Here is a 17,380-nt window from a genome sequence, read left to right as displayed (position 1 = left end):
AGGGGAAAGAAAATACCATCTTCCAGTCTGGCATCCCAGGATTTAGATGTGTACTCTCCAAGTCACTAGATATATCAAATACATGTGAACTACTCTTGGATCCAAGATAATGCTCATCACCCTGGCTCTTCTCCCCCTTCGAAAAATGAGGACCAGAAGAGTGGGGGGAGAGGGATGTAGACAGCGAAAACTGCAGCATGGGCCCCAGTAATCATGTAGGAGAAAAACTGGATGTGAATTAAAAAAGGGAAGTGCCCCCTGTTATAGTAAATGACTCTTTGGAACGATCCATATCTAATCTCAAGGTCACAGCAACACAAAGTCCCTCAATGTTGGAAACAATGCTGATTTTGAAAAAAGACCCTACAAGGACTGTTGGAGGTTTCAGAGATGAATGATGACATTCTAAGAGCCCAAAAAGCTAATCTCAAATCATGGTGGGGGAACTAAAACCATATGCTTTCTATAGTCAGGCCGATTGGTGGAGAAAAATAACCAATGGATTGTCCACTCCAGCAGGTGGGGGAAGATGAAGGTACCCTCTTGCAGGCTGAAAAGCAAAGTGTATTTGTATCTCAATGTCCTATGCTTGTAAAGAAACAGGGAGAGATGATGAGATACAAATCAATGTACACCCTGTATGAGGAGACTGAGAAGAGGTTGTAGGAAGAGGGTAAATATAAAACAGCAGAAAAAGGTGGAGGTAGCCAAAGAAATAGGGTATGAGAGCGCAGTAAAGGTGGTGGTAAAAGGTGAGAAAAAAAACACCACTGCAATGGTTAGCAGATACTAAGAACTCTAAGAAGGTGGGAAGAAGGAAAGAGAGCATAGTGAACCTCAAGGTAGAAAAAGGAATACTAGAATATACCCTATGAGTAAGAATGAGTTAGATGATGGTAAGAGCAGCAAGGTGCATGGGCAAAGAGATAAAAGCGATCCTAAAGATCAATTAGTGAGAGGGAAGGAAATGGAACCTACAGGGGGTAGAATGAGGGGTGAGGTTAGGGGGAGTTCCCAATAAATAGAAAGTAGAAAAGGGAATGACCTATGGCTATATTTTGCACCATTACAGAAAGGGAAAGGTGGGAAGAAAGTAAGAAAGTAACACCCACTAAATCAATCACAACTTCTTTTTTCCTTTTCTAAATGCGGAAGCCTGAGAGATATAGGGACCAAAAATCTTAGACAAGTGGGTTTTACTGAAAATAGAATAGGGAATGAAGTAACAAATGTTCTGTTGTATACGTGGTTAGTTAAGTCAGCACTCGTAAATCCAGAGCAGGAGCTACTTATGGAAGAAATCAATTGGTTCAAGGGACTGATTTGACAGAACGGAATAATTACATTAAACCATTTCTCAAGAACTATGCGTGGCTGGGACCAAGGCAAGTCAGGCTGATTGACCAGGGATATGATGACAAGAAAGATCCGGAAATCACTATAAGATGCCATGAAATTGATGGATATGAGGAAGGACTAAATCTTTCAAATAGATACAAGGCTCTTGCTTCTCTGGGAAATAGAGAAAATGAATAGTTAAGCGAGATTGAGGTAGGGTCGTAGCACAGTCTGGGTATACTTACTTGGAAAATGAATGGTTATAACAGAATGTTAAACCTGGAATGTTTTAAAGGGTTATTGGGCCGCAATGAGATTATGTGCCTACAGGAAATCTGTCTGCACGACGAAACCCCAACGATTGAAAGGTATGTCCAGCTCAATTGTTCAGCAAAGAGAAGACAATTTGGAGAAGCTCCTGATGGCCAAATAACCCTGATATCCACAAAAACCACTAAGAAGGTGGTCCCCCTGAAAGTAAAATGTAAGTAGGGGGTGGCCTGCAGAGTGTTTCTGTTGGATCTCGACCCTCAGCAACATGGAATAGTCATAGTAAATATCTATATGCAGGGGGTAGAGATAAGGGGAATATAAGCTACAATTGGAAAGGTTCAAAGAAGATATACAGGCTTTGACTGACTTATATCAGAAAGATTTGCTCATTGTGATGGGTGGTTTTAATCACGAACTAGTCCATGGTGTAAAGAGCTATTGCAGTCATTTAAGATAAATACTGCCAGCTTCCCTAAGGTTGAATTGGCAGCACGAGATATGGCTCAAGGAACATTTTTTGGCTCGATGTGTTTAGTCTGCATTAGTGGGAGGATGAAGGCAGATCGGCCAGCCAATTGTACATTTCCAGATAGGCCATCAACTATGTCCTAATGTCTATATTTTTCTGCACGCATGGAACTTTGAATTAGTCAGAGGCTTCGAGGAAGTAAGAGCCAAGGAAAGTCATCATTTTCCCTTAAAACAGAAAATAGCAGGAAGAAATAAAAAACAAAGAGATAAAGTCATCCCTGTACAAGTGAACTACCCTAGGCGTCTTACCACCTGCATGTCAGAGGAACATATGAAACAATTGGCTGCCTTCCAGCAGAATCAAATATTAGAAAGTATCCCCAATATTAATAGTATAGGATAGTTTGAAAATAGAATCAGCCAACTGGTCCAATGCCTCAAAATAAAAAAACTGGTTTGTAGAACGTATTAAGTAGAGGAAACAGACAAAGATAAGGACTGGTTCAATTAGGAATGCCGTAAATTAAAAGCAAGTATAAGAAAAGGGGAAATAGGATTGTGGTTAAAGTACGATCTATAGGCATTCAATTGCCTTCAGAAGTTAAGGAATAAATATAAAATGGTTATTTGGAAACAAAATAGAATGCATAAAGAGAGCTGCCGGGAAACCTTTTGGCAGAAATAGAATAAAAAAAATATCAAAAGGTTCTGGAAGCTTGTCCAAGAAGACTCCGGTAAGATACAGAGGTCCTTGAACTGTGTGGTAACTGAAGACCCGTGGGAAGGGTGTCTATATATGGGGACGGGGTAGAACCAGTGAACCAGAAAATTACATGTTGGCCAGGCATTGAGGAGGATATTAAGTCCCTCTTTAGGACAAGTAATGTCAAACGAACTATCTCAAAATTAACTCTGACCCAAGTAGCAAGGCCATATAACCTCCTGGCAGTGATTATAAAGACCCAGCCCTATTGGTGAGCAGAATTATTCTCCCAAATGGTTGGTGGTATACTCGACTCAGGGCACATACCAGAAACATGGAGAGGGGTAATTATCAGAACTATCCACAAACAGGGAGTCCTAAAGGCCCTGAAGAATTATAGGTCAATTAACTTACTGGATGTGGGAGAAAAAGTATTTGCAAAACTAGTTCTGTTGAGACTTTAGGAATAGACAAGAGTAAATCAGATTGTGCCTTCTGAACAGGGAGGTTTTATGGGGGGCCACTCTACGGTTGATAATTGTTTCTCACTTTAGTCCACTGCACAAAAGTCGGTGGATTAGGGGAGCAGTTTGTTATGTTGCCTTGTCGACTTCTGGGCGGCATTTGATCTGGTGGACTGAAATAATCGACTGTGGGAGATATTGACTAGGTAGGATATCCCTAAAGGTCTCCTGGCCATAATCCAAGAGCTATATAGCTATAATTGGGTCCAGGTTATTCTGATACAGAGGGGACCTCGTCGCAGAAGATCTTAATGGGAAACGGTCTAAGACAAGTGTGCGTCCTGGCCCCTCTACTTTTCTCCCTATTACTTTCTGATTTATGGTCTGCCTTGGGTGCCGCTCGGAGTGCCAGCCCTAAGCTAGATGGTAAGGAAACATATTGCATGCTTACTTTACACATATGATCTTGTTATTGTGGATCAAACAGAGCATGGTCTGCAAAGAAAGCTGAATGTGTTTAGAGAACATTGTAGCTACAACAAACTTGTAGTAAATATGGAAAAACTAAAGGTTCTGAGCTTTAGCAAAAAGAAGAAAAAATGTAGCTAGTTCTTGGGCTCTACAAAGTTAGATGTGGTAAATGAATACACATATTTAGGGATGTGGTTTGAGAAATCCCTAAAATGGCATACTCATCTGGACGCATTGAGTGTACGGGCCCTTGCTGAAAACATTTAAAAAGATTACGGAAAAATGACAGATAGACTTGTTCTGAAAGCTTACATGGCCATGATACCACTGTAGTTCCAATAAAGAGTAGAATTGTTATATATAAGTAGTAAAAATGGGTGGGACGTTGAAGAAGGGAAATGTATTGTCACCACATATGGCCTTGATGATTCAGGCAGTAAGTATGAAGACTGGAATGATTTCATAGGATATGATAGCACAAATGGCGCTAATAAGATTCTGGCAGCGATTTAATTGTGGAGGGGAGCAGGAAATATCGCAATGGGGCAATGAATTAAAATGGGCAGAGGGGGTTAGGGAAACTATAACAAAGGTCTGCAGGTACATGAGAGTCAAGTCATGCCCAAACACTTTACAAATTGAGGTTACTTAGAGAGAATTTAGGGCATTAGGGAACAAAATATCTTGAGATCACGATCAACAGTATCTTGAGATGAAGCAATCTGTGTGTTTTATGATTAATTTGTGGCAAAATGAACAACAGTTTCCGTATTTAGATGTTCTACACAATTGTTGGCTCAGAAAATTAATTTTAAGGTTAAGGATTGGAATCAATACTTGCTATGCCAACGACTGCATAAAAGGGGGCATGATTGACACAAAAGGAAAGTACACATGCAGTTTATATACACAATGCAATATTTTGCATATATTATTAGACAGTGTGAAAGGTCTTGCCACACGGAAAATGTTTTTACATCCAATCTTCCTAAAATATAGTATTGGAAATCATGGGATCCCTGTGTGTGCACAATTGCACTTAGGCTCAGCTTGGCCTTTCTAAACTACTGGCCAATCCTGAGGGGACCTTTCTCTACCCTTGGGGTAAGTCTTAAGGGGTGAAGAAAGTGATAGGTGAAAGGCATGGCAGTACACATGTGTGTTCCCTTCCAAGGAAGTGAAGAATGCCCATGTATGTTTTTACTACCTATGAGGTCTGCTCTTCCCAAGCTCTTAACTTGGGAGGATGGTTATGTTGGAAAACGAGGCAGCATCTGTGAGGCCTGCACAAATAACATGACTACATTTGTCCTTCACTGGGAACCAAACACCCAATTGTAGCACCTGACTCTCATAGGGTAGCGTTGCAGAGCAGTCTGAGGCGTACTCAAGGGAGGTGGTGTGGGCTAGTAAACGCTATTTGCAGGTGCACAAAAATAACACTCAATAATTGATTGTCCAGTCTGTACTTTGCTTTATAAAAGTAAGAGTACATTTATTAAACACACACACCACTCAATACTATGCACCAATTTACAAATATACATAAGCTGTTGGAATTACTTTGTGACATTGCATAACATCTCCACCCCTCCCGCAGGGGGGATGGGGTCTAGTACCACCACTCTCATGTATGCACATCAACTTGCCCCCAATGCAGTTAGTTGAACATAACCTGGAGCAAGGAACCTGCGCACTGGCACAATCCCAGTGGCGACCCACCCCATTACCTCAACAAGCATTAAAAAGGGGTAAACCTGCCTTGGTGACACATGACCCTGACTGAGCATCTCCTACTGACCATAAAGTATGCACCTCTATATCTTGAGGGCTAGCAGTCTGGGGTCTTCACATAAGCGCAGCAGCAAGAATCCATGTTTACGCACACTTTAGAATGACAGTTCTCATCACCTTGGTTGATCATTTGAATGCATTGCAATTACAGCCCCTAAGGGCATCACAGATGAAATCACAGGATTGCGCATATACAGCCAGACACCCTAGCAGGACTGTCTGACAACATAGCCCCACTTGGCTTATGATATCTCCTTACACATGTGACTTACAGTCCCTTCAAAAGAAGTACTCCTGGCAACTACACTTCTCCTGCAGTGCGCCTTTTCACTTTAAAAGGAATCACAGGTAAAAGTATAGGATTACGTAAATACAGCCAGACCCCCTAGCAGGAAGGTCCAGCAACATAACTCCATTTAGTTTAACATCACCTTACACATGTGACTTACAGTCCCTTCAAAAGAAGTACTCCTGGCAACTACACTTCTCCTGCAGTGCGCCTCTTCACTTTAAAAGGAGTCACAGGTAAAAGCATGGGATTACGTAAATACAGCCAGAACCCCTAGCTGGAAGGTCCAGCAACATAACTCCATTTCGCTTAACATCACCTTACACAGGTACTTCCCTTTACACATGTGACTTTCAGTCCACCTAAAAATAAATAACCAATAGTAAATGCATTTCGGTGCAATTACACCACTTCACCTCCAGGGGATGCCCTTCTCCAGACATCCCCAACTCAGCCCTTCACTCCATGATGCACTTCATATTACACCCTCAGCTGTAGAAAATAAGTTCCAGCCTAGAAGGTGTTAAAGGCTGGCTGAGCCCTTGAGGGGTTATTATTTCAGATGCCCCGTGAAACTTAGGGGTGGACTGTTCTTCATTATGCTGGGGGAGACTGCGGTGCTCCTGCAGCCCCCCTGCACCCCTTTTCACACATGAGGGTGACCCTCCTCCTCTGGGGGCCACAAAGCACCAAAACGGCAGATTTCCAAATGCCTGGCGAGGCATTATGGGGTGCTTCATGCTCCTCTTTACCAGCACCAGCCACTGGGAACACTCTCCTCTGCCCTCTGGGTCTCTGAGAGGGTAGATTAAGCAGTGTGCTGTGTTCACTGGCTCCCTGCGCCAGCCTTTTGTTAGGCTCTCCTTCTGGGCCTCTCTCTCTGCGCAGAGGCCCCTGCTTCTGTGCACCAGTCCTGGGCTCTTCTTCTGGTGCTGATAGGGTCCTGGGGGCAGTCAGGGGGTCTCTCCTTCCAACTGCCCATTGCTCCAGGCTCCAGCACCTTCACCCTCAGCAGACCACACCCCAGAGAGGCCTTCTCTTCCTGTGCAAGCACTTTTTAAAAGTTGAGTAGGGGGCTGGCAGGAAGTCTCTGTTGGTCCTATCAAACAGCGACACATCACGTCCCTGCCCCTGCTCCCTCCTTCTTGTCCAGCCTCTGAGCTTGTTCAAAATGGCATCGTCCAGGGTTTCTGACACATGTCTCGGAAGCACCTTCCCCCCAAGCTGCCTTCCCTCCTTGGTGCAGCCTGGTGCCTGGCACCCAGCGACAGCGGTTGATGGATTGGCCTGTAGCCCCACCCATCTTCTCTTCGTGGTGAGGAGAGGAGGCCCTCGCTTGTGGAAGAAAGGTTATCAATCCATCCAGCTGAGGTCAGCCCTTAGCCTGGGTCTGGTCATGGCTGGCTCAGAGAAATATGACAGTTCTGGATGACCCAAAAGCAGTACAAATATGACTTTGGACTCTGCAGAATACTTATTTTCACATTCGCTACATTGGACTTAAGTGCGTGTCTGGAATCTGCAGGCCTAACGGAAGTTAATCTAGCCATGGGCCCCACATTGCCTTAGGGGAATAATGAAGTGTAAGCACAGTAAAAAACACTGACTTTCCCTGGCATGTTTCTTTCCAGCCTATAAAGCCTATTCCATGTACACACGTGTCTGCATGTAACCAGCCCGGTGTCCCTTACTCCAGCTGCTGCGCAGTGGCCTGGTCAAGCCAGGGGAACACCAGTAAAATCCCCATGCAGTCTCTTACATCCTGAGTTCACTGTGGGTGAGTCCCAACTTATGAGGCTCCCCCACAGTAAAAGCTCAACAATTAGGTGCTCAAAAAGCGAAAAATCCGGGCGGCCCATAGTGTCAGAACCACCTTCTAACAGGTTGAAATTACTTCAAGCTGAAATAGTGGCTTACAGTGGAGCAGCCTCATGTTTCCAATCATAGGATTCACAATGGCATACCCTCTCCTGTGGTAATGAGGAATTTATCATTAATAGCTTAGAAATGCCACTTGTAGAAAGTAGGCATTTTTCTGCTCTAAAACTCTTGGTGTGCCTTTTAGTTTGACTCCAGTCCACACTGGAGGCTGGGGTAAGCACATTCCCAGAGACACATTCAGCATGCAACTGTAACGAAAGACCTCTGCCATTTGAGGGGCTGGCAGGATAGATTGGATGGAGAGGTTTTGACACTTGGCCTCTGGGAAGTCAGATCATGGCCCCACTAAAGATGAAGATATGCATTCCACAATCCCATGGCAGACTGGACTGACATTTAGGGGAGACATCTGTGGTTCAAAGGGAAACCCTCTGAACCTCCCTCAACTTCAAAGGCACACTACAGTATAACTACTGATGTCGTACATCAGCAAGGCAAAAATACACTTGTGGGTACTTGGGACCGGAGATCCTGGAATTGCATGGAATTGCATGGTGCACACTGCCAGAGAATCTGTTGTTCACAAAGAGAATTACTGCCATTGGAAGGGACCGTGCAGCCTTCCTGAATAGTGGCTGGCCTGGGCTGGCTACCTGCTGCTGTGTGCAACCTGATGTGTGCTCTCCAAGGTCTTGGTGGCTTGCCTCTGTTCTCTTGTGGAGGTCTTGTGGTGTAGTTCCTATATACCCTATAAAGGATGTGCGCGTTCAGATAACATAAACTGCGGGATTGGTGGCAGACTGGTTCTGTGCACCCCCATCGGATATGTTAGCCTGCTTGCATTAGCTAGTTCACAGTGCCACTAGAATCTTCTCTTATCATATCAGGGAGAGAATAGTTTCTGGCAACCTCGGAACATGACAACCCTGATCCCTCAGGATTGTGGAAACAATATACCACTTTTCACTCAGTCACTTGTGCTCACTCAGTTTGTTTCAGACATACACAGAATAACCATACTGGGGGTTTGTCAATAAAGGTTTATTGAACAGTTGTTATTCTAGTGTAGAATAGATGAGCTGCAACAACCATTAGACAGTGGCAGAGATATTTGATTGGCAATACAACAAAAGTAAAGGGATGGTATAGTTCTACCATCTTGCAGTAATCATTAATATTTACAAGTACATGAAGCACATGATAAAAGTGGGTACTCCTACCATGCCTCCCTAACCAGATGTGCGTAAATTTACCTAGTATCCATGTAGGTGTTAAGCCAAGAATCCCTCTACGATCTAGTCAACCCCCTTACCTGAGAATGAGAGAATGTGGGACCCCGTCCTAGTCTCGAGATGGACACCCCGGGAAGGATGTTAGACCGCTGCTTGCTGGAGTGTCTGCATGCAGGAACCTCAGCGTCTCTGGTCAGTGTCAGCGGTGAAGTTACGGTCTCCTCTGTTTCGCTAAGCAAGACATGATGTAGATATACCCATAGGTCTCCCCAGGGGTCCTACCTTGCTGTGTTACTGTGTCAGCCTAAAGGTCGACGTTGGCCCTGAACTTTATACAGAGATATTATACAGGAGATATCAGTCCTGCTGTTAATCCTGCTGTGCTTCCAAGAAGCCTCATGCATAATGTATGAGATTCGAACTAGAGAAAAACCTGTGTTCTGAATGCAGTGTCATACCTAGGTAATAGGTCAGTGCCTAAGAACCGTTATGTATGTAATGTAGAGAAAGGTGAAAGGGACATGAAAGACCTCCTGCGAGGGACCCACACAGTCTACTTGTGACACCTGTAGTGCGGTGCCCTCTTAAGTGCCGATATCATCTGCTGGATCCCAACTGGTGGTGAGGCGTGAGCATGAAACTGAGTATTGTTCATGGTGACCGGATTGCCTTGTGCAGAGCCCCAAAAGTACTGGCCGAATCCAAGGAGTGTGGCCCCTGCATTGTGGGGCCTCAACAAGTATAAGCATCTTGACGCTGGTGAGTGGATTCACTGGTTGCTCATTGCGTGTGGGGTTTGATTCACAGGTGGTGAACTTCAGAGGTGAGGGTGTACCCCTAGTAGTAGCTCATTCTGACTTGTATCGAATTGCTGAACTTGCACCTCTGTGTTTGACCGGAATTGTCTAGTGCGACCCATATCAACGCACACCAGACCTTGTGCCTCATTTCCAGGTAGGTATGGAATTTGCAACTCTTCATTATGTGTGACCAGAATTGTCTGGTGCGACCTGTATCAATGCGCACCAGACGTTTTGCTGCATTTCCAGGGAGAGATGGAATTTGCAACTCCTCGTTGTGTGTGTCTGGACTCTGGAACTGTCTGGTGCAACTCGGATCAACGTGCACCAAATGTTGTGCCTCATTTCCAGGGAGGTACTGAGACTGTGACTCTGTTAATCCTGCTGTGCTTCCAAGAAGCCTCATGCATAATGTATGAGATTCGAACTAAAGAAAAACCTGTGTTCTGAATGCAGTGTCATACCTAGGTAATAGGTCAGTGCCTAAGAACCGTTATGTATGTAATGTAGAGAAAGGTGAAAGGGACATGAAAGACCTCCTGCGAGGGACCCACACAGTCTACTTGTGACACCTGTAGTGCGGTGCCCTCTTAAGTGCCGATATCGTCTGCTGGATCCCAACTGGTGGTGAGGCGTGAGCATGAAACTGAGTATTGTTCATGGTGACCGGATTGCCTTGTGCAGAGCCCCAAAAGTACTGGCCAAATCTAAGGAGTGTGGCCCCTGCATTGTGGGGCCTCAACAAGCATAAGCATCTTGATTCTGGTGAGTGGATTCACTGGTTGCTCATTGCATGTGGGGTTTGATTCACAGGTGGTGAACTTCAGAGGTGAGGGTGTACCCCTAGTAGTAGCTCATTCTGACTTGAATCGAACTGCTGAACTTGCACCTCTGTGTGTGACCGGAATTGTCTAGTGCGACCCATATCAACGCACACCAGACCTTGTGCCTCATTTTCAGGTAGGTATGGAATTTGCAACTCTTCATTATGTGTGACCAGAATTATCTGGTGCGACCTGTATCAATGCGCACCAGACGTTTTGCTGCATTTCCAGGGAGGGATGGAATTTGCAACTCCTCGTTGTGTGTGTCTGGAACTGTCTGGTGCAACTCGGATCAACGTGCACCAAATGTTGTGCCTCATTTCCAGGGAGGTACTGAGACTGTGACTCTTCATTGTGTGTGACCAGAACTGTCTTGTGTGACTCGTATCAACACACACCAGACGCTGTCCCTTATTTCCAGGGCGGTGCAGACGAGCCGATTTGTGTTCAATTGTTCCCGGATTGTGTAAAATGCTACTTCAATTGGCGTGCATCTGACAGGGTGGCTCCTTCTTTTGAGAGGCTCCCATGCTTCATTCCCCATTCATCGATTGTTCCTTTTGTGCCCTCAGTGCGGCGTACCAACTGCCCTCTCCTCAAACAGGCCCAATGACTTTGTGTTGCCAGGTAGTATTACCCGGATCAGGCCTGAGTGGTGAGAATAGTTAACTGGGCTAAGGTATGCTCCCGAGAGCGATCGGAAGTGGGTCAAGAGACTGCATGACCCCTTTGTGCTTTGCAGAACTGGGCTGAAGCCGGAGGCAAAGTGTGGAATCCTTTGACTAAACGAATATTGCTCACAGACCGCTTCTGCTTAATATACCGTGGGTGAACTTCCAGAGTAGTGGCCAAACCCCCATTTGTTGACTTCTGCCTAACTAGCCCTGCTACCTACCCTAAGGTTCTTCCCTGGGACCCTGACGAAGTGTGACTCCAGCCGCAATTGGCCTAGCATCAGGCAGGAAGATTTTCTTTATCTCAAGCCCATGGATGTAGGGTATTCAGGGTTAGTTGGATAGTGGAGGAGGGCTTGGACCACGAGGTCTGCATGTGCATTATTAACTGACCTTCTGAATATCAGTTGCACCGCATTACAGTGCTTTGTGCATATGTGGGAGAGTGCGCTGCATACAGACCTGCCTGATATCAGTGAGTGTGTTAATTACACTGCACGGCGGTGTTGCTTTACATGTTGTTTCCTTGCCAAAAGAATACTACATTTGACATTTTTTTTACCTGTGCGGCCTTGGCCCATGGTGCTGCTTAATAGTGTTACAATTATATGTGTGTAAAAATTTCTGATATCGTTATGATCTCAGGTTCACCCTATAACTGTGTGGTATTGATTTATAATATTTGCTAGGGTTGGCCTAGTTCTGACAACATATTGCACCACAAAAAGTGCGCTGGGGGGGAAAAAAATAGGATCTTTCCCAAGTGTGCATATAATTGCTGTAATTTTAACACAGTTACGTCTAGTACTGCTAGTGGTATTTGCAAACGTGATTTATGCCCAGAAATACATGATGTTCATGTTGTGTTAATTAATGTGTGTTGATACAAACTTTATTTACGTACAGCACGTGTGAAGTCTCTTTTGTGAGATTCAGTGTATTTATTGTGTGAGAGTGCTGTGCCAATGTATTACACATTGCCTCTGTGATAAGCCTGACTAATCAGTGCCAAGCTACCCAAAGGTGAGCGCAGGTTATACACTGGATGTAATCACCAACCCCTGATGGCAGTTGAAGGTTCTGCCTGGCTAGGGCCTCATCTCAGCGAACCAGAATGTACCAGTTCCAACAGTGGCTGTCTAAGAGGAATACACAACGCTCAACTGTAAGCTACACGCAGTCCTGTGACCTAAGACAGGCTACAGGCACTAAATGCTAAAGCAAGAAAATAACAAACAGGCTTAAAAATAACAGTGGAACCTTCTCACTGCCACTATTGCTCCCAAATTTCTATCCCTTTTGTACTTCCAAGGGTATATGTGCACACCGAACAGCACCCACCGTCACAATGCTTGTTCCTACAGGAACTCAATAATTTCAAACAAAAGCACAGGTGCACCATACCACATCAATAAGGCCAATTGGGACAGCTATACAGTCCAAATCCAGTCAATAAGAAGGAGAGAGTTCCTTGATTTTATCTGTTTATTCCATTTTCTTGTTACGTGGAAATAGAAACACAGCAGAGCCGACGCGTTTCGTCCTGATACAGGACTTCTTCAGGGCTGTTAAAAACACATATACATACATATATAAAAACACATACAACAATTATAAAACATCAAACATAAGATGACAAGAGTAATAATTTCAAACAGAAACTATTTTTTAAAAGGCAATATCATATCATGATAATCCAAACCTTATTATTTTATACATCACATGTACAAGAACCTAAACACAGATAGACAGTTATGGTTTTTCTAGTTTCAATATATCATATGTTCCAAAAAATCTCTAACGCCATGTTTTAAGAGATTTTTTATATTTCATGAGGGCCAACAGTCCCTCGTGGGACCAAAAAAAGAGCATAGTATTTAATTTTATCATTTCAGTTTGTCACTTTGTTTATTCCACAAGTGACTACCTAATGTTCACTCTAAGTTACTTATAATGAAAGAAATTATGAAGAGTTCATGTTTGATTAAGTCACAGTAATTTCAAAAACAAGAAGTTGCAACTGCAAAAGAGATAAGAGGAAAAGTAAGAGAAGAGACCAAGGGCAATAACAGAGATACAGGAGTTAAAAATAATAAATAAAGTTCAAAGATAACTGTCCCTTAGGGGGAGCTCCCTAAGGACATGAAAAAATGCTTGAGACTTGAAAGGGCCATGCTCTGCGTTATATAGAATCCGATTCATTCTCTGTAGCCAGGCCAACATATAGGAGATATCCTAATTATATCTGGCCATGGCATGCTCCCACCATATCAAACAGAAGGCATGTCTTGATAGAAAACAAATTGGTAGAATATATACCTACCATTAGATACGAGAGTCAAAGATCCTCCATAGATAGTGAAGGGTATAAAAAAGATGATGTCCTCAAGGTCATAATCCCATCCATAAAAATCTGTGATATGAACAACAACATATATATTCAGTTCCCTTAATGGATAGTCATCGATACATAATGGCAAAGAATAGTGGTACAAGATCCCATTTGTCTACACTTACAATTGAGCAGAGATTACAAGGCCATCCAAAATAGTTTCTGTTTGAAATTATTACTCTTGTCATCTTATGTTTGATGTTTTATAATTGTTGTATGTGTTTTTATATATGTATGTATATGTGTTTTTAACAGCCCTGAAGAAGTCCTGTATCAGGACGAATCGCGTCGGCTGTGTTGTGTTTCTATTTCCACGTAACAAGAAAATGGAATAAGGAGATAATATCAAGGAACTCTCTCCTTCTTATTGACTTGATTTGGACTATATAGCTGTCCCAATTGGCCTGATTGATGTGGTATGGTGCACCGGTGCTTTTGTATGAAACTAAAGCAAGACAATACCAACTTTCTAAAAGTAGGATTTTCAGAATTCCAAGTTAAAATCCGACTGCACCATAAATTAGGATTTTAAAAATTGTGATCCCAGAGACCCCAACCATGAACTGGATATTTCTTCTCATTTGGAAATTTCACATATAAAATGTAATAAGGCAACTCCAATGTTACCCGAAGGGACAGATAGACCTTGCAGTAGTGACAAACGAATGTAAGAGTTTTTCACTACCAAGACATATACAACTTAAAGGTACATGTCCTACTTTTTAAATACATTGCACACTGCCCTCTGGGCTGTCCAAGGCCTTCCCTAGGGGTGACCTATATGTACTAAAAAGGAAGGCTTTGGCCTGGCAAAAGATTTACTTTACCAGGTCAAAATGGCAGTTTAAAACTGCAGACACAAGCAGCAATCACAAGCCTGAGACATGTTTAAAAGTACTATTTAAGTGGGTGGCAAAATCAGTGGTGCAGGCTATGCCTGGGCAAAATTTCCGTTCCGTTCGCGGAATTTGCGATAATTTGGCATTTCCGCGTTCCGCGGAGAGGTCGGAAATGTCAAAATTTCCGCATTCCGCAGCTTTGCGATAATTTGGTTCTTGCTCGCGCTGTAAAATAATACATTCTCGCGCGCGCGCGATCGCCTTACCTGAATCCCCGCGTTCGCCGGCAAGTTTTCCGGATCCGGTCGCGTTCTCCATGAGATGTTGTATTGTTTTAGCCATTTGCGCTGTCTCGCGACAGTTCGCGTCCGCAGTGACGTCATGCGTCGCGCGATCACGTCTTTTTTCTCGCGATCATGCACCGCGAGACAACTGAAAACAAGATGGCCGCGCCCGCGAGCAACCACAGGGGTAAGTTAGAGACCCGCAACCATGCTAAAATATCGCGAACGGGCGGGAAAATAACTTCCGCATCTTCGCGATATTTCCGCTTGTTTGCGGAGATTTTTAACATTTTCGCGATAATTTGCGAAAGTCGCTTTCGCATATTCCGCCCACCCCTAGTGCAGGCCCACTAGTAGCATTTAATTTGCAAGCCCTGGGCACAAAAATTGCCACTTTACTAGGGATTTACAAGTAAATTAAATATGGCAATTGGGTATAAGCCATTTCCAGCATGTTTTAAGGAGAGAACACAAGCACTTTAGCACTGGTTAGCAATACTAAGGTGCTAAGGCCAGCAAAAACGTGTTCAGCAAAATGTGGAGGATAAAGACAAAACGTTTTGGTGTGAACCTACAGAGAGGGCCAGGTCCAACATACATTATCCCACTTGCTCCTATAGGGCCCCTGTCTGGACTCTTACAGATGTCAGTCTTGAACCTCAATCTAAGGTTCTCTGCTTCATAAGTAGTGGTACAATAGACGCGTCAGGAACTCAAAAGTCTAGCATTTGTTTAATACAAAAATAGCGAGCAACACAGCAAATGATCAAGAGATGATTGTCATTTTAACAGACACAAACTCATGCACAAAATGGCTAGTTGGAGCATGTAATGCTAAAACGCTTGCCAATTTCAATCGTTTATATGCATTTCACTTTAATGCAAGTCCATGGAGAAAACAATGTCACAGAAACCTATCTAACAAGCAGATGGCAGGATCTTCTCACTGAAAAAATGTGAGAAGTCCTTGAATCTGAGCTACAATTATTAAACGCACTGTTGATCTCATTAATTTCTTAAACTCATTCTTTAGGTTGCCAATATCGAAAGCGCGGCTACTTTTTACTCTGAGATGCAGGAAATGTGGAAATGTCCTACCGTGGATGAAAAGGCTTTCCAGCCTAAAAGTATATTTAGGCTAAAGGGCTCTTTGAATTAATGAAAAATGGCATACATACTTGATTTTGAAATATATCAGTGCACTTTGTGATATAAAGATAAGAGGACATTATCTGTATGTAACAAGTTGACACCTTTAGCACCATCGCAAAGGGCCCAGGAATAGAGAGGCACCACATGAAGGATCAGGACTCACTCTAGCAGGGCCCAGATATGGGTTCAAAATAGTTGAAGCCTTTTCTGTCCCTGAGGATCTGATCAGGAGGTCAGCCAACTAGCTCTTGGAGTTACTTCTGGAAGTTCTGGAAGTCAAGCAGCAGGGCTGGGGCTCAGAACAGACTTCAGGCAGCAGGGCTGTCCTTCTTGGTGCAGCAAAGAAGTCCCTCTGAAGTATACAGCAGGCCACAGCATCAAGCATACCTCTGAAAGTCCTTCCACAGATCCAGAAGTGAATTGAAGGGTGGGTCTGAGAGTCCTCTTATTATCCATGGGGCCTTCTTTGAAGTAGGAGAAGTTTCTAGAAGTTCCCCTTTAAAGTTGCTTGGAATTTCCTGCCTCCTTGCCCTGGCTCCGGCCTGGCTATAAGCACAATGGACTAGTATTAAGTTATTAGTGTGAAAGCAGGCCATGGCCTATTGATGTGTAAGTTGGGCTCTGCCCAGCTCTGCCTCTTCCTGCTGCCTGAGATGGAACATCCAGGCACAACTAATCCCTCTATTGTGTGGCAGTCTGGGAGGAATATACAAAGGGCAACTGCCACTCACACCTGCATTATGGGTGGTCTAGGGCCTACCTTAGGGGTGACCTATATGTAATAAAAAAGGAGTTTTAGGCTTGGCAAAGACTAAGTTGGTTCTCCCTCCTTTCTGCTTCCCCCTAGTACTGGGATACTCAAGCAGCAGCTGTGTGTTTTACAAATCCCTATATTCCTTAATTCAAGGAACTCTTCAACATCATCAAGGAGTTCTCAAAACTCGCAGCCTCTAAGAACAGCAACACGCCCTCACAGAAGCTCTGTGACAACCTTGTCATCTACTTCTACAACAAGATCTCCACTATCTACAAGAACTTCAAACCCCAACCTGAGACAACGACATTCTCAAACTACACAGCCCAACCACTTGTGGCACAGAACCTTGACTAACCACCTGAAACACGGAAATGTATGTGGAGGCCTATGACTCAGGCATACTTCTCCCGTCTCTTCATGAGGCATTAATTATTACCCTATTAAAAAAGGACAAACCGCCTGTTCATTGTGACTTATACAGGCCACTATCGCTCATTAACACCGATGTTAAAATTTGAGCGAAAATATTGGCCACTCGCCTCCAACCGTTGATGCAGGATCTGGTCCTACCAAACCAATCAGGGTTTATAGCCACGCGGTCCACCTCTCATAATCTTCGCACTCTGTTTGCTCTGTTCCACACCCTGTCTCCTGACTTGCCAGCGGCAGCGGTCATGCTTGATGCTGCCAAGGCGTTTGATTCAATCGAATGGGGTTATTTGTTCTTTGTACTCCAGCGGAT

Source organism: Triturus cristatus, chromosome 4_1, assembly GCF_964204655.1.
Source record: "Triturus cristatus chromosome 4_1, aTriCri1.1, whole genome shotgun sequence".
Taxonomy (NCBI): Eukaryota; Metazoa; Chordata; class Amphibia; order Caudata; family Salamandridae; genus Triturus; species Triturus cristatus.
Note: the sequence above shows the minus strand (reverse complement) of the source record.